Here is a 19,634-nt window from a genome sequence, read left to right as displayed (position 1 = left end):
CCACGGCACCTCGGGTCTTTACCAAGGTAATGGCCGAAATGATGATTCTTCTTCGAAGAAGAGGCGTATTAATTATCCCTTACTTGGACGATCTCCTGATAAGGGCAAGGTCCAGAGAACAGCTGGAGGACGGAGTAGCACTAACCCAATTAGTGCTGCAACAACACGGGTGGATTCTGAATTTTCCAAAATCTCAGTTGACACCGACAACACGTCTGCTGTTCCTGGGAATGATTCTGGACACGGTTCAGAAAAAGGTGTTTCTTCCGGAGGAGAAAGCCAAGGAGTTATCCAAACTTGTCAGGAACCTCCTAAAACCAGGAAAAGTGTCTGTGCATCAATGCACAAGAGTCCTGGGAAAGATGGTGGCTTCTTACGAAGCGATTCCATTCGGCAGATTCCACGCACGAACTTTTCAGTGGGATCTGTTGGACAAATGGTCCGGATCGCATCTGCAGATGCACCAGCGGATAACCTTATCACCACGGACAAGGGTGTCTCTTCTGTGGTGGTTGCAGAGTGCTCATCTGTTAGAGGGCCGCAGATTCGGCATACAGGACTGGGTCCTGGTGACCACGGATGCCAGTCTGAGAGGCTGGGGAGCGGTCACACAGGGAAGAAACTTCCAGGGAGTATGGTCAAGCCGGGAGATGTCTTTTCACATAAATATACTGGAGCTAAGAGCGATTTACAATGCTCTAAGTCTGGCAAAACCCCTGCTTCAGGGTCAGCCGGTGTTGATCCAGTCGGACAACATCACGGCAGTCGCCCACGTAAACAGACAGGGCGGCACAAGAAGCAGGACAGCAATGGCAGAAGCTGCAAGGATTCTTCGCTGGGCGGAAGATCATGTGATAGCACTGTCAGCAGTGTTCATTCCGGGAGTGGACAACTGGGAAGCAGACTTCCTCAGCAGACACGATCTACACCCGGGAGAGTGGGGACTTCATCCAGAAGTATTCCACATGATTGTGAACCGTTGGGAAAAACCAAAGGTGGATGTGATGGTGTCCAGCCTCAACAAAAAACTGGACAGGTATTGCGCCAGGTCAATAGACCCTCAGGCAATAGCTGTGGACGCTCTGGTAACACCGTGGCTGTTCCAGTCAGTGTATGTGTTCCCTCCTCTGCCTCTCATACCAAAAGTACTGAGAATTATACGGCAAAGGGGAGTAAGAACGATACTCGTGGCTCCGGATTGGCCAAGAAGAACTTGGTACCCGGAACTTCAAGAGATGCTCACGGAGGATCCGTGGCCTCTACCTCTAAGACGGGACCTGCTTCAGCAGGGACCGTGTCTATTCCAAGACTTACCGCGGCTGCGTTTGACGGCGTGGCGGTTGAACGCCGAATTCTAAGGGAAAAAGGCATTCCGGAAGAGGTCATTCCTACACTGGTAAAAGCAAGGAAGGAGGTGACTGCACAACATTATCACCGCATTTGGAGAAAATATGTTGCGTGGTGTGAGGCCAGGAAGGCCCCCACGGAGGAATTTCAATTGGGTCGATTCCTACATTTCCTGCAAACAGGATTGTCTATGGGCCTCAAATTGGGGTCCATTAAGGTTCAAATTTTGGCCCTGTCGATTTTCTTCCAGAAAGAATTGGCTTCAGTTCCTGAAGTCCAGACTTTTGTAAAAGGAGTACTACATATACAGCCCCCGGTTGTGCCCCCAGTGGCTCCGTGGGACCTTAATGTAGTTTTGGATTTTCTCAAATCCCATTGGTTTGAGCCACTCAAATCGGCGGATTTGAAATATCTTACATGGAAAGTAACCATGCTACTGGCCCTGGCTTCAGCCAGGAGAGTGTCAGAATTGGCGGCTTTATCCTATAAAAGCCCATATCTGATTTTCCATTCGGACAGGGCAGAACTGCGGACGCGTCCTCATTTTCTGCCTAAGGTGGTGTCAGCGTTTCACCTGAACCAGCCTATTGTGGTGCCTGCGGCTACTAACGATTTGGAGGATTCCAAGTTGTTGGACGTGGTCCGGGCATTGAAAATACATATTTCAAGAACGGCGGGAGTCAGAAAGGCTGACTCACTGCTTATATTGTATGCACCCAACAAGATGGGTGCTCCTGCTTCTAAGCAGACGATTGCTCGTTGGATTTGTAGCACAATTCAACTTGCACATTCTGTGGCAGGCTTGCCACAACCAAAATCTGTCAAGGCCCATTCCACAAGGAAAGTGGGCTCATCCTGGGCGGCTGCCCGGGGGGTCTCGGCATTACAACTCTGCCGAGCAGCTACGTGGTCGGGGGAGAACACGTTTGTAAAATTCTACAAATTTGATACCCTGGCTAAAGAGGACCTGGAGTTCTCTCATTCGGTGCTGCAGAGTCATCCGCACTCTCCCGCCCATTTGGGAGCTTTGGTATAATCCCCATGGTCCTGACGGAGTCCCCAGCATCCACTTAGGATGTCAGAGAAAATAAGATTTTACTTACCAATAAATCTATTTCTCGTAGTCCGTAGTGGATGCTGGGCGCCCATCCCAAGTGCGGATTGTCTGCAATACTTGTACATAGTTATTGTTACAAAAAAATCGGGTTGTTATTGTTGTGAGCCGTCTGTTCAGAGGCTCCTACGTTTGTCATACTGTTAACTGGGTTCAGATCACAAGTTGTACGGTGTGATTGGTGTGGCTGGTATGAGTCTTACCCGGGATTCATTATCCTTCCTTATTGTGTACGCTCGTCCGGGCACAGTATCCTAACTGAGGCTTGGAGGAGGGTCATAGGGGGAGGAGCCAGTGCACACCACCTGATCCTAAAGCTTTATTTTTGTGCCCTGTCTCCTGCGGAGCCGCTATTCCCCATGGTCCTGACGAAGTCCCCAGCATCCACTACGGACTACGAGAAATAGATTTATCGGTAAGTAAAATCTTATTTTTTTGCCCATGGAGTTTCCCGAAAGTTCTAATTCATCTGTAGAAAACAAAATTATTTGTGTGATTATTTGTGTGATTATTACATAAACAAATTATTGGTATAGATGTTGAAATGTGACCATCCCAAAAAGTGCACAGAGCTGAGAAAAGCCTCAGCTGTGAAAGGGTTATAAAGAGGAATGTTTCCAAAGACTATAAAGTAATGGGGCATATACATGGTTCAGTGTTAACTACGAATTTGGACTGTATAGTCCATACCAGTAGTAAGCATAGTGCCTAATTCAGACCTGGTCGCACGCAGGCTATTTTTTGCACTGCTGCGACCATGTAATCGCCGACTACAGTGGGAGAGGGTAAGCGCATCGCAGGGGTGCTAACGGCTGTGCAGAGAACAGTTTCTGCACAGCCCAGGACTTACTTAGTCGCTGCGACGATCCGGCCCGCTGGTGACATCCGGAATCATCCTCCGGAAGGGTGGACACTCCTGCATTTTTACCGACACTCCCGGGAAATGGTGAGTTGCCGCCCAGGAACGCCTTCTGCCTGTCAATCTTCTTGCGATCGGCCCTGCGATCGCTTTCGACTTAGAAACCATCGCTGTCTGGTGACCCCCGTCACCGGACAGTGACGCGCCTGCACATTGTAACCCATGCGCATGTGCAGTACAGACCCGGCCGCACGGCTGCAAAAAAATGCAGCGTGCAACTGGGTCTGAATGACCCTCCAGTGTGTATACAGATTACGATGCCGATGCATGCTCCCGCAGGGTTGGCATCGCAAGTAAAAATAGACTATGTAGGCAGGTCAATTTTGACTATAAAGTGTACAATCTAGTACATGGTATAGTCAAAATTGGCCATAGCAAAAATCACCCAGAGCCATAATGGCACCATGGGGTATATTTACTAAGGTCCCGATTTTGACCGAGATGATGTTTTTTCTTCAAAGTGTCATCTCGGGAATTTACTAAACTCAAATCACGGCAGTGATGAGGGCATTCGTATTAGTTTGGAAGTCCTAGGAAAAAATTACGAATCAATACACCATCGGTCAAATACGCCTGCAATTTGGTAGAAATCGGTCATTTACTAAAAAGTGCAAATCACAAACACTGCCGACAATAGCCAAACACTGCCGTGCTGAAATACAAATCGTGAAAAAGTGCTAAAAAAAACAGACCTGCTTTTTTTTTACCGTGTTCGGATAGGCATGCACGGATCCATGAGATCCGTGCATGTTTTTCAGTGGGAAGGGGTGGGAAATTGTTTTTTTGTTAAAAAAAATGCGTGGGGTCCCCCCTCCTAAGCAAAACCAGCCTCGGGCTCTTTGAGCCGGTCCTGGTTGCAAAAATATGGGGGGGAAAATGACAGGGGTTCCCCCATATTTAAGCAACCAGCACCGGGCTCTGCGCCTGGTTCTGGTTCCAAAAATACGGGGGACAAAAAGCATAGGGGTCCCCCGTATTTCTGAAACCAGCACCGGGCTCCACTAGCCAGATACATAATGCCACAGCCGGGGGACACTTTTATCTAGGTCCCTGCGGCCCTGGCATTACATAACCAACTAGTCACCCCTTGCCGGGGTACCCTGGAGGAGTGGGGACCCCTTCAATCAAGGGGTCCCCCCCTCCAGCCACCCAAGGGCCAGGGGTGAAGCCCGAGGCTGTCCCCCCCATCCAAGGGCTGCGGATGGGAGGCTGATAGCCTTTTTGACAAAAATTGAATATTGTTTTTAGTAGCAGTACTACAAGTCCCAGCAAGCCTCCCCCGCAAGCTGGTACTTGGAGAACCACAAGTACCAGCATGTGGTGGAAAACCAGGCCCGCTGGTACCTGTAGTAGTACTACTACTAAAAAAATACCCCAATAAAAACAGAAGACACACACCTTGAAAGTAAAAGTTTAATACATACATCCACACCTCCATATACACATACTTACCTATGTTCACACGAACACTGCAAAAAAAACGAATGACATCGACATCGGTAAATACGAAAATGCAGAATACGACAGCTTAGTAAATTAGTCGTAATAAATTCAAAAAGTTGCAACTTTACACTTTCGATGTCATTCGTGATTGAACTTTGACCTCAGTCGGGAAAATACGAATTTTAGTAAATATACCCCCATGTGTATAGTCAATATTGGTGGATATTGGCTCTGGGGTGATCAAGGGAAATTGCATAGATCCAATCTGCCATATAGGCAGAATTGCACATTTAGAGTGCACATTGAAATTCTCTAGAAATTCCAGTTATAAAACAAAACCAAGTTCCAGTACACATGCGATATATCTTATAAATAACCTTGGGATAATTCTTATCACAGCAATCTTAGGGTAGTTTCCAGAACTACAGTATAGCTAGTATGTTTACTTTACATCACACTTCCCCAAATCTTCTGCCACCTACTTGACCAAACTTTATCTTTGAGCTCTTTCTGTTATCCTATCTTTGTGATGTCGGCTTGTGTCACAGATTAGTATGTTCACAACATGTGTTACAGACAAGTGCAAACTCCATCAAAATATTAAAATGATTACAGGACTGGTTAAGGTAAAGTGATCCCATGTACCGTGTATATTGTTAAAGGCATTCCCACTCAGATTTGAGTTGCAGCTTATTTTGTCTTTCAGTTTAACTTCTGCTTTTGAATCTGTCTGAACAGAGCTGTTAAGTAAACCACTGGAATGTACATAACGACAGACAGAAGGAGGAAAGGGAGGTAAACAGACACTGATGAACTGAACGACAGACCAACATCTTTTGATTACAGACAGTGAACGGAGAGAACATTTGTAACAATTGCAGGTAATAAAAAAAGAGCTAAAGAAAATGTAAACATTTTACATATTATAACTGAATAATTAGTATTGGCACATTAATTTTGATTATCATATCAAAGCAATGTCATTACTGGTTCTTTGATTAACAACATATCTATGTATCATACAGGAAACCAGATTTCCTGATTCAATTCTACACTACAATAAGTCTTTTCTAGACTGTGTCTATTCCACACTGAGTCTATTCCACACTGAGTCTATTCCACACTGAGTCTACAGTATTCTACACTATATGTATTCTACACTGAATCTATTCTATACTGTGCCTATTCTACACTGAGTCTATTGCACTCTGGGTCTATTCTACACTGAGTCTGCAGTATTCTACAATGTGTGTATTCTATACTGAATCTATTCTATACTGTTCCTATTCTACACAGAGTCTATTCCACACTGAATCTATTCTACACTGAGTCTACAGTATTCTACACTGTGTGTATTCTATACTGAATCTATTCTATACTGTTCCTATTCTACACTGAGTCTATTGCACTCTGGGTCTATTCTACACTGAGTCTGCAGTATTCTACAATGTGTGTATTCTATACTGAATCTATTCTATACTGTGTCTATTCTACACTGAGTCTATTCCACACTGAATCTATTCTACACTGAGTCTACAGTATTCTACACTGTGTGTATTCTATACTGAATCTATTCTATACTGTGTCTATTCTACACTGAGTCTATTCCACACTGAATCTATTCTACACTGAGTCTGCAGTATTCTACAATGTGTGTATTCTATACTGAATCTATTCTATACTGTGTCTATTCTACACTGTGTCTATTCCACACTGAATCTATTCTACACTGAGTCTACAGTATTCTACACTGTGTGTATTCTATACTGAATCTATTCTATACTGTGCCTATTCTACACTGAGTCTACTGCACTCTGGGTCTATTCTACACTGAGTCTACAGTATTCTACACTGTGTGTATTCTACACCGAATCTATTCTATACTGTGTCTATTCTACACTGAGTCCATTGCACTCTGTGTCTATTCTAGAGTCTACAGTAATCTACACTGCGTGTATTATACATAGAATGTATTCTATATTGTATCTATTCTACACTTAGGGGTCTATTCAATTATTGTCGGAATTACCGACTTGCTGGAAAAATGGCACTTTCCGACTTTTTTAAGTCAAATCTGGATTCAACCTATTCAAATCCAGTGTCGTTTTTTCTAATAACCCGGGAATTCCGACTTGTTGGAAAACACATGGATCGGCGGATTAGCTGCAGATTCACATATTTTGTCAGATTTGCAGGCAATAATTTAATATGACTTTTTGTCAACTATTTATCAGATTCCAGTAGGGGTGCTGCCAACTACAGTAAGTTTACAGACCATATTTGAAAAGGAGGAAAAAGTACTGTATACTGGGCACACAAATGAAAATAATATTTAAACCTAACTTTTAATATCCTAGTTTGGGTAAAATCTTGTGATATGCGATCACAATTGAGTCAAAGTAATAGTGACAATTAGAGGTTAATATCAGGCTTATAGAGACATACACTTATGTGTTGTACAGTTAGAAAGTGTGATGAAGATTAAAAAAAAGAAAAAATGGTGTCAACCTGTAATTACTGTCCTTCTTATTTTATTGACCACGTGGCCCATTTATCTGTTTTTCACACTTAAATGTTATTGGTTGTTTGGCACATCGTGTATAAATATCCCAATTAAACTTTTGATAAATATAGAAACATATGAATGATCCAGCTGTTAATCCCAGATAGTAGTATCTTCTATCATTATATATAGATAGCCTTCTATCATTGGCTGTATTGCCTCAGAAAGACACCTTTTAAATATTATTACACTTTTCACACTCTATCAGAGGAGTGGTGAGCTCAGTGCATTCAACAATGACTACCAATGAGAGACATTGGGCGGTATTCAATTCTTTTCACCCCGTTCCACACCCATTCTGTTTCTGCTGACGGGTGTGGTATAATCATTTCACCTTGCTACTCCTGGGGTAGTGAGGTGCCCAACCCTTTACGCAGCGAAACCAGATTATTATGGGCACAATATGAGCGAAAACGGGGATCACTTCAGAAAGGAGATTGTGCGTGATATATAATTTGAATACCGCCCATTATGTCTAAATTGAATAGTTAGCTTAAATGCCTGCTATAATTATATTCCTCAATAATGATTTAATATATAAGGAATATACCATTCAACTTTGAAACAATAAACACATCTATGTAAAAGTAAGTTTACATTCAGATTTTAATCATTCAGCAGTAAGTTCTGTGTAAGTGTTGTTTTGCCACATCATTTGAAAATAGTTATCATTTGTGTCAGTTATGTACTATTGTGCTTGAAATTTAAACTATCTTTAGCATTAAACATTGTAGCAAAATAGATCTGAGGCGGCTCCATTGCAGGCGTGCACTCTCGGCGTGACTAAGTGATCCGTCCCAAAAAAGAAGGATCTCAAGGAAATGGCGACCCTTTCCGTTCTTTATGTTCCTCAAAAAAAAGAAAAAATTTAAAACAACATCATAGCGTAGTATTTCTCTTATTTGGAATAGACACCATAGGTGAACAAAACCTTAGTCCTTGAGGTGTTTATAGAAAGATTTGGATTAAGGGGTGATATCCAATTTGAGTCAATAGTTCCCATCAGGCAGCATTCCCCTTGCGCCAATTTGTGGAATTCACAGAAATTCCTTTCTTACTGTATACGATTAGTTTATAGAAAGATGCCCATCCACAAATTTAATAGGAAGAAAACACACCTTCTTACTAGGCTTATGAGGTTACCTGATGATTTACCCCAAATTAGATGAAGTAAAAACAGCTTTATATATGAGTGTACATTCTCCTTGTATAAACACCTCAAGGACTAAGGTTTTGTTCACCTATGGTGTCTATTCCAAATAAGAGAAATACTACGCTATGATGTGGTTTTACATGTTTTCTTTTTTGAGGAACATAAAGAACGGAAAGGAGCGCCATTTCCTTTTAGATCCTTCTTTTTTAGAAATCTGTATCTGTAAAAAATGGTGGTATTCTTTGTTGTCTTTGGAGGCTGTAATCCATATTTCTGTTCTAGAGCGCTAAAAATTGTTATATTTTGTTTGTCAGGCGATACGTCCGCCTAGTCACGCCAGGAGTGCACAGAGACGCTCCCATTCTTAGCATCTCTGTCCGGGCGCGCACATGCCCGGACAGAGATGCTCTCCATTCAAGTGAATGGGGCATGTCTCCATTGCGGGCGTGCACACCCGGCCGGATGGAGACGCTCTCACACCCAGGTGGGCGCACCTAGTCACAGACAAGCGTGGCTCCATCTGTTTGTCTATTTTGCTTAGTTTATAGTTCTTAGCTGCACAAGTATTCTATGTAGCTGCTATGATCAGATGGTTGTTAATACCAGTTGTTATAGTTAAATTATATCTCTTATTACGTTGTGCCTACAGGGGACATTGATTAGATAACGCAACTATGAATAGCTGGCTCTCAATACATTTTGTTATCAAATGACCGCTCCTATTGTATTTATGTGTACAGAAGCGTTTTATTCCATGCTTCTTAGTCACAGATAATTGGCTCTAAACAGAGTAACTATTGTATTATCTGTTTAAAATTAACCAAGTGGCACTATTCAATATATTTCACTATATAATGGTAACCAGTTGTCAATAGTTTTTGTTATACTTATAATGTTATTAGTAGATAGAGAACAGCTTTTCATCAAACTAAATTGACAGGTCAACCCACCCATTTTTAACACCTCTTGATCCCCCCTTTTTTTTTTATTATGTTTGATATAAAACTGATATAACATTTTTATCAAATGATAACTGATTTGAATTTTTCTGATGAGAAAATAGTTATTTGGGCTTCAACATATGGCTTGGCATAAGTTGTAATATTCGATGACATATATGTGTAGCGGTTATTGCATAAATCCTGGGATAGTTTGATTTAAAAAAAATGTCTATCATTACATATAGTGAAAGTTTGCTTTTTTATCTAAAGGGAAAAAACATGTCTATGAACAGCTTGTACTGCAAATTGGCAGGGGGTCAGTTTCATGGGATAGGGCCTGAGGCTACCTAAGTATTTTAAAATAGACCGACACCCAATTAGCAAAGTAATCTGTCTTTATGAGTGTAGTGATCTCAGTCCCAGCTGGCTCATGAGGAATACTTTTTGCCAGCATGTTTCTGGATTCAGTGCATAAGTGCAAAGGGGCAGGAAAGTACTGTGTTATCACCTATACAGCATGCTGCCTGGTTTCCCAATAGAACTGTAGAACTGGACATCACATATTATTGTGAAACATAATCCCTCTTGTTATACTGTATGTGTTTGTGCTTATCAGGGAATAATATCTCTAGCCTGATGTTTTGTATAGAATGCATATGACGATGTATATATATGAATGTATTGGTTATTGTGTTATAGTTTGTAAAATAATGTTCCCCCATGTGACAGCTCAGATAACCTGTGTGTTTGCTGTTGGGTAGATAATTATTAACTTATTAACCCTTATTAATTTTCACCTGTGTGCTGCCGGTCTGTGCTGACATGATGGGATCCCACACCCCGGACCCACACCTAGTATTAGGGACCCCCCAGTGACAGAGACACCTTGCTGTTCGGCCTGGGGGCTTAACTCTATATCTGCAGATATACGCAACTAAAGGGGGGTACTCACAGAGCGATATTCTAAGCAATCTGACTAGATTGCTTAGAATTTAAGCATTATCACTCCATGTGTACCCCCTACAGTGATAGCAATGCGCAGCCCCACGCATCGCTGTCGCTGGTGCTAGATTGGCCTGCATGCAGGCCAATCTAGCGGGTCGCTCACTTCACCCGCAGGGTGAAATGAGCACCCCCCCCGTCTCCCCCTGCACGCTCAGCACACATTGTGCAGTGCTGAGCGGCGGGAGAGATGTGTGTTGAGCGGTTCGCTCAGCACACATCTCTCCCACATCGGCCCGTCTGTATGGGCCTTGAGATCTCTGTATTATCTGATTATTATGTAGTGTTGATTCTCACTCAGTGTGCATTAGGGATAGCATGTTTTTTCTCTTACCCAGAATTACCCTTCCCTTTTAGTGCCTGAGTGACATCACAATCTGATTGAGCAGCTTGTCAATAAATGTGCATTGTTAGGTAGATACAGCCAGTCTCAGATGTCAGACCATACAACCCCCTCATTCTTCCCCACACAATGGATTCCAGGCCACATAATCAGATTAATTAAGTAAGGTTAATTTAGTTAACATCTAGTGTGGCCCAGGGGACATGCCTGGACATGTGAAAGTAATTCTGATCTGAAACTATTCTGTAGTCAGCCCCTTAATGTAATTCACCCAATACAGAGCCAGGGGGTGTCGCATCATGGTAGGAAAGACAAAGGTTTGATAATAGCAAACAGTGGCAATTGAGAGAGTGCAGTGGAGTTTCTGGCCTGAGAGGAATGAGATGTTTTGCTTCTGAAAGTTACTGGTAGGATATCGCTTCCAGTGTGCTGAGGCCTAGAATCATTGTAGTTATCCTCTGGTTTCAAAAAGGCTACTAGACGTGCACTGAAGATGAGGCTGCCAGTGTGCTGAGCAAGGATCTGGTCACATTGTGGACACTGGATGACAAGTTTTTCCTGGGAGTGCAGACTTGTTGGCTCTGCTATACAGATACTCCCTCATACATCTATAATCCTATACTATTGTGGGGACCTAGTAAGTGAGATACCATCCTGGCATATAATAGTTACTGTTTGAGTGTACTGTGTGTGTATGTTTATAATAAAAGGCATTTGCCACTTTACTAAACTGTTTACTTGAGTGATCAGAGAATCCGTATCCTTACAAATGGTGACAAGCGGTGGGATCACTCAGTCCCGGTTTACCCTGGGTAAGGTTGCAAGAGGTGTTGGCGGAGTACACCTAAGAGCCTTGTTAACAATTTGGCACACAGTAGCCAGGTGTCTTGCTGAAAAGTTGTTGCGAGAAATGTCACAGTATGTTTGGAAAGTCAGCAGTATGGAGGCAGAAACAGAGGTACAAAAACCTCAACAAGAGAATCCTGCATATGGGCTGTCGAGCGCACAGTATTAAGGTGACCGCAACAGCTGTTAAGGAATCCCTAATTGCGAAATTTATTCTATGGGATCGAGAACACCCTGATAATGAGGAGGAGGAGGAGGACTCTGAGGAGTTGGACGATGAGGAACAAGTGATGGAATGGTTGAGACCTGCAGCCGTCACATTCGATGCCAATAACCACAGGGAGTCCAGTATTATTACTAAATTCAAACGCTAAGAGAAGATTTGATAGGCACTCTATTTTATATATCCTTTGATAACAATTGTGAGAAAAGTTTACTATTTCCATGGATTTATCATCTATAGCCTACAGTAGACGTAGATATACAAATAATAATAAATCAATAACTGACAATTAAAGTGCTATAAATAATATTCACCATACATATGTGAATATCCAATGGGGAAACACAGATTAAAGTCTATTTAACCACTATTACAAATTACAAGAATAGTAAAAGCAATGCTGTTTCTGATGGCACTCAGTGAGACGCAGTATGAGCAGTGGCACTGAGAGGGAGGGAGAGGGTACTAATCACCCTGTCCAAGGTCTGTTGGTATTCAGTGGGACGCAGGATGAGCAATGGCACTGAGAGGGAGGGAGAGGGTATATTTACCCAAGCCCAGGTCTGTTGGTACTCAGTGGGATGCCTTTTTTCTTGGAGTAATTGTTAATTCTTATAACTAGTTCTGGATACAGAGTGAGATCAGTGAAAAAATTTCAGAAATTAAGAAAATTAGCGTTTTAAGACTTGTACAGAGTGGAAACGTCTATAAATCTTGCACCAACTTGTAGCCTTAGGTTATTAGAGTACTGGGACCTTTTCTCTAAGCACTGAATGGAAGTCAATGAAATGGCAGGATGGAGAACCAAAGTGACTTCTAACATCCATAACAATGTATGATGGTGGCCGTTATATCTACCAGACGACAACAATTACAATGGATAACATGCAGATATAATTCAAAGGAGTTTATAGGTTAACTTGGCTTGTGTAATATAATAGTGGTAAGAAGCGATCTATTTGTCTTTATACGTTTAACTCTATTCTCAGAAAGGACAATTGTACAACAATTTAATGGCATGCTGACAAGGCCAATAGATTACACTATTTCATTAAAAGCATTCGGTAATAAAAAAATCCCCAGCAAAGATGAGAAAAACGTAAAATCTGTATAACTGAACACCTGAAATAAAGGGAAAAAACATTTACACTCCTTAGAAAGTAAAAACTGAACTTTCAGCATCCACTATAACATTCTCATGAGGCATTGTGTAATCAGGAGGCACATCGGGGGTCATTCCGATTGATCGCTCGCTACGGATTTTCGCAGCGCAGCGATTATGGCAGAACGGGGCTAATCTGCACATGCGTATGCACCGCAATGCGCAGCCGCGTCGTACGAGTACAAAGAGCTTTGTGGTTTTGAACAGGTTCTAGCAACGCTTCCAGGCGCACTGTCGAACGCAAGAAGATTGACAGGAAGTGGAAGTTTCTGGGTGGCAACTGATGGTTTTCTGGTAGTGTTTGGAAAAACGCAGGCGTGGCCGGGCGTTTGCAGGGCGGGTATCTGATGTCAATTCCGGGACCATTGTCGCAGCAATCATTGCACAGAATAAGTAACTACAGGGCTGGTCTTGTTCTGCACAAAATGTGTTTGCTGCCGCTCGCCGGCACAGGCGTTCGCATTCCTGCAAAGCGAAAATACACTCCCCCGTGGGCGGCGACTATGCATTTGCACGGCTGCTAAAAGCAGCTAGTGAGCGATCAACTTGGAATGAGGGCCATGGTGTCAATTGCAAAGCTTGTCTCTACTAATCTCTTCCCCTTTCCCAGCAACCTTACCAGGGAGGGCAGCCCCAATGACTTGTATAACAAGAAGAACTAGTTTCTAATTTTATGTCCATTCAAATAAACCACTATTGCCATATGAAATCTGAAAAGGTAGGATTAGAATACAACCCCTATGAACTACATGTCACCAGCTATACTTTCCAATGCCAGATTTATAGATAAGCCCGTTACTGCGACAACTTTTATTTTTTCATAGTTTCCAATGCTAATACTGGTAGCAAATTCAAATGGGTCTATCAACATGGAAGATCCCAGAAGGCTAAACCACAGCGGTGTGTGGGAGCTGCAGATACCACGGCCCTGTGTAGAAAACAAATATTTAATTTTACAACTAATCTTTTATTCATTTTATTAAGTGTTTTGAGAGTAAATAGGGGAAGGCTAAGCTGCATGACTAATACCTAGACTGTGCCATTCCTCTGCATTGAGACAATCAGTAATGAGCATGTTCTACCTGCTTCTGCCACTTTACAAATGGATTCCACTAAGCACGCTAATTCAGTTAGCCCTTTCCATTTATTGTATTAATCCTGCACTGGTTTCATTGTACGCTACAATTTCTGCAGAGAGGAAAAATACAGGCAAGATGCACCGTCATTGGAACCGGCAGGGTAAGGGGTGCAATGCAAGTAATTGTATTGGGACTTCAAGTACATTTTCTATCTACTGTATGGGAAGAAAATCACTTCAGCCAGCAATGGAGTCTCCTAACAACCCGCGGGTGGGTGAAATGTTACACAAAAGAAATGTTTGAAACAAGCCATTATGATATTACAATGACACAATCTCCCTCATCCACACCTCCTGCTTTTACATGCCTAAACAATTACGTAACAAGTTTTTAATTTACCATAATTTGGTCCCTCTGCTCATTTTTGAAAGATTAATAACCTGGAGCTTTAGGTGTCTCCCAAAAATACAAGACACACTGAAAATATAATCAGACCAAACTATGGGACTAATTCAGTAAGGATTGCAATGTCTGCATGGATCGCATGCTGCAGGGCAAGGCCACCCAGCATGCTGACCGCCACCTGCCCACCTTGATGAAGCAGAAATTGCGATCGCATTGCAATTCCTGCTTCATCGCAGGAATTAGTGATGCCTCCTGCCGACGCACCTTGGCATTTTCATAATAAATACATTATATTTTTCATTGTACACCCACATTAATAGCAAAAAAACACATATTAGACATAAAAATGTAAAAACACAGTTTTATTTTGCATGTTCCACATGTATTTTTATGAAGTAGAAAAAAAATATACAAACCATATCTTATTCAAATTTGACGTTTTATAAAAAACTGGCAATATACTTAATACTTCTAAAAAAATAAAAACCTACATGTGGTTTCACGCAATGAGAGCTGTATGGTATCGATTTCATATATTGACCACTACACTCATAAAGATGGATAGATTACTTTGCTAATTGGGTGTCCGTCTATTTTAAAATGCTCAGATAGCCTCAGGCCTTATCCCGTGAAACTGACCCCCTGACCATTTACAGTACAAGCTGTTCATATACATGTTTTTTTTTTTCTTTTTGAAAAAAAAACACCCAACCTTTCACTATTTGTAATGATAGACCTTTTTTATAAATCAGCTACACGTATATGTAATCGGATATTACAACATATGCCAAGCCATATGTTGAAGCCCAAATAACTATTTTCTCATCAGAAAAACTCAAATCAATTATCATTTGATATCAATTTTATATCAAACACAATAAAAATGGGGCGTGAACAAAATGTTATAAAAGGGGTCTGGTGGTCGACCAGACCCCTTTTATAACATTTTGTTCACGCCCCATTTTTATATTTCATATTAGTTTGACAAAAAGCGGTTCTCTTTGTTAAATAGTATCCATATCAGTGGACATCCTTTATTTGGTACTCTCTATGTACACATACCTGGCTTCTAGTAGAGGATTACATTGTTCTGTTGTTATTACTCTGCAGCTTTATCCTTGTACGTACATAAATTGTATAATCCATGCTCATCAGCCACAAATGCTTGGCCCATTACATGTGGCCATCATTAAACTGTGTTTGAATCACAGCCAATGTATTGACACAAAAAAGAAACAACAGTGTATTAGATGTCTAGGTGTGGGGATTACTGGATGACTACACCGCTATAGCTGGTGTATAGGTGTCGTGTATTTGATTAGATAACAGTTCTTGTCTCGCTGAGCTTGGTTTAATCTGAGAGCTAATCAGCTGGTTTAATAATTTGTCAACAAAATAAACATATGAAAGTATCATAAAGCATTATAGCACTCATGGACAGTCCACATACCTCCCAACATGACCCTCTCCAGGAGGGACACAATGCTCTACTCCTGGGCTTCCCTCTTAATCTATGATTGCCATCACCTGTGCTGAAACACCTTTCTTATCCATTAACCAGTCCAAAACAGGTGGCGGCAATCATACATTAAGAAAAAAGTCCAGAAGCAGAGCATTCTGTCCGTCCTGGAGGGGGTCATGTTGGGAGGTATGGACAGATAACAGTGGACATGCTAAATGCCTATACGTGTGTTTCACTGTTCACACACAGCTTCGTCGGGGCTGAACCTGAATGCCTCTCTGGGAGGGATTTTTAACAGAGTACCATCATCCAATGGGTGGCCGCAACTAAATCACGAGGGACCATCCGCCTATCCGCGGCTCCGTTCTGATCATGTATTGCCACTGATCAATCAAAGAGTTTAATCAGCAGTCTTTAGTCTTCATGGCACTGTGTAATCCCGGAACTTCATATGTAACATTGGCGCTGCCCGCTGTATATGGGATAACATGCTCCCTAGAATCACCAGGACAGCTGCACTTTGTATACATTGACTTGTACAAGAAACATATATAATTATAAGATCATATAATTAACTTGGAGAGAAGTTGAAACATCATTGTAGTATCTGTTGCTTATGTTTCCAGATGATAATATGGAGTTAACCAGATTCCAGGGTTCTGTATATCTCACAGTTAATGCCTACAGTATACACTATTAACATGGGTTATAATTCCCCACAATCTTTGAATTAATTTTTACAAATTATTAGGTATTATATAATACATCAGGTAAGAGTTTATATATTTTGCTCAGTGCGCTTATTGTCCTATGATGTAATCAGATAGATGTTAGGTCATATTGATAAATGTAGGTTATATTCATTATAAATTTATTTATTGATATAATAATTAAATATACATTACAAATATATAATGATTGTTAGTTATATATTATACTGGTATTCAATACAATATCCAACAATATCCATCAACATTACTATATATCATTGGACACTGATATAGTTCATAAGGTAAGTATTTCAGATATAATATCAGTGTCATCATTGTTTCATAATATGTACCGAGATAAATTGTAATGATATACAGTAATATAATAATATATATGCAAACAGAGAACCCAGCACTCACCAAAGTAAACTCACTTATCCTCAACAATTCAATAAATAAATGATGGGGGTTTAGTTGGTGGATTGGCCAATGCACGGAAGCCTGTATACCGATTCAAGGTACCCCACCTTCATACAGGTCCTACACTATCACAGAGTCTTAAAACCTGACTACCACACTGCTGCATCATCTGCCTGCTAGATGTAATGTGTACCGCACCAGAAGCTGTGGTAGTCAGGTTTTAAGACTCTGTGATAGTGTAGGACCTGTATGAAGGTGGGGTACCTTGAATCGGTAATCCACCAACTAAACCCCCATCATTTATTTATTGAATTGTTGAGGATAAGTGAGTTTACTTTGGTGAGTGCTGGGTTCTCTGTTTGTATTTATTAGAGCGATGTGGTCATGGGCTACATGCACCCCGCCCTGTGAGTGGTAAGTACAGCTGTGTACCCCGCTTCTGTGGTGGAGAGTGCAGTGTTACATGCACCCCACCCTGTGAGTGGTAAGTGCATAGCTGTGCCCCGCTTCTGGTGCGGTGAGTGCTGTGGTGTTTACTCTGTGTGTATAATATATATGCAATGTATATTTATTAATTTTTTTAGTTATTATATCAATAAATTAAATCTATAATAAATATAACAGTATACAGTACTTTTTCCTCCTTTCCAATTATTGTCTGTGTGGCCACCACCCTCGTGGCTGCCCACCTGTTGGTTTCGGTGCCCACACACGGTTTATAAAAAGGTACTTTACATATGTATTTAACTGCTAAAATCTTTTCATTGAATAAAGAAAAGTATGAGACGGTGCATGACTGGGTCTATGCCTTGGTCCATGTCCACCTTTAACACCTTGATCAGTAGGTCTCAGGGTTTCGTACCTATCACCCCCACTCACTAAAGAGATAGGAAACATGTTATATTGAGATACAGCAATGCAGCATAATGGAAGCAGCTTAAAAATGAAGGTAACTATTGTTGTGGGGAGACTGACAATATTTATTAGAATTTTTTTCTTTTTTGGCATAAGTGTCCGTGAGCAATTGTATAGTGTTGTATGTGTAAGTACAGTTCTAGAGAACATGGACTTTAGCAATTGGTTATTATTTCACTATGGTCAGTCCAAAAGTATCTATGTATTTACTGTTTTCTATTTGCCGTGTTGCCTCTAAAAGAATTCAGCTTATGAGAGTTATTTTTTGCTCACATTTCTCTTTGTGAGTTGTGAGGAGAGATGTGTTAGATAGGAAATATATGCTGTGTTTTTGTGAATCTGTATGTTGCATTAATGTTAGAGATGAGCATTTCGGATTCCATAGAATCCGAGCCGCTCTGAGCATGGGGATCCAAGCTCACCCAACCTGAGGCTTGAATGTTCCCACCAGACTAGTATTCCATGTAGAGGCCAAATGTCATCTTCCAGCGTCGGATTCTCACGGGACTTCGATTCCATATAAGGTGTCGCGGCCAGGACTCAGCGCTATTTCACTCAATGCACGCTGATGAATGCTGTGCAACACTCTGCTGTTTAGGCTGCGCTATGTCCATCCAGAGACTCCAAATTGTGATTGTGTAGTAAATAGTGACTGCATATATAGGGGCACGCTGCGCTGTACTCTTCTGTTTAGGCTGTGCTGTGTGTCCATCCAGAGACTCCAGACTAATTATGGCTGTGCAGTATAGTGACTGTATAGGGGCACAATGTGCTGTACTCTGTTGCTTAGGCTGTAGTATGTCCATCCAAAGACTCCAGACTAATTGTGGCTGTGCAGTATAGTGACAATATAGAGGGGCATGCTGTGATATACGCTGCTGTTTAGGCTGGCTGTGTCCAACCAGAAACTCCAGACTAATTGTGGCTGTGCAGTATAGTGACTGTATATAGGCGCACACCGTGCTGTACTCTGGTGTTTTGGCAGGCCGTGTCTATCCAGAGACTCCAGACTAATTGCGGCTGTGCAGTATAGTGACAATACAGAAGGGTATGATGTGCTATACTCTGCTGTTTAAGCTGGCTGTGTCCATCCAGAAACTCCAGACTAATTGTGGCTGTGCAGTAAAGTGACTGTGTATATAGGGGCATGCTGCACACTTCTGTGTGCTATCTTGTATTGGCTGTGCTTTACTCATGTGCGCTTTGTTCACATGCATCTATAAGCCCTGTGACCACGCAGTTCGAACTGAGCTGCAAGTTTACAATATAAAAAGAAAAAAAATATATCAATTGTTTTTGTACTGGTTGGTTGGTGCACTTTACTCAAGTGTGCTTTGTTCATTTATTTGTTAAAAATATATATCTATTGTTTTTGTACTGGTTGGTTGGTGCACTTTACTCAAGTGTGCTTTGTGCTTATTTGTTAAAAATAGAAAAATAAAATATATATCATATATCTATTGCTTTTGTACTGGTTGGTGTGCTTTACTGAAGTGCATTTTGGTACATGCGCATCTACAAGCCCTGTGATCCATGCAGTTCAAACCAAGCTGCAAGTTTAAAAAATAAATAATTATATATATATAT

At 41.4% G+C, this 19,634-nt stretch overlaps 1 protein-coding gene across 1 annotated transcript in view; it reads left to right on the top strand.

Moving 5' to 3' along the window:
* Positions 1-5,564: 5,564 nt before the first annotated feature.
* Positions 5,565-19,634, top strand: part of LOC134965924 (sialic acid-binding Ig-like lectin 8) — a 155,259-nt gene continuing 141,189 nt past the window's right edge. The window contains exon 1 of the mRNA XM_063942328.1: positions 5,565-5,704. The gene's annotated coding sequence lies outside the window, so the exon portion shown is untranslated. The remainder of the gene's footprint in view (positions 5,705-19,634) is intronic.

Source organism: Pseudophryne corroboree, chromosome 10 (assembly GCF_028390025.1).
Source record: "Pseudophryne corroboree isolate aPseCor3 chromosome 10, aPseCor3.hap2, whole genome shotgun sequence".
Lineage (NCBI taxonomy): Eukaryota > Metazoa > Chordata > Amphibia > Anura > Myobatrachidae > Pseudophryne > Pseudophryne corroboree.
This window is presented reverse-complemented; position numbering and strand designations above follow the sequence as displayed.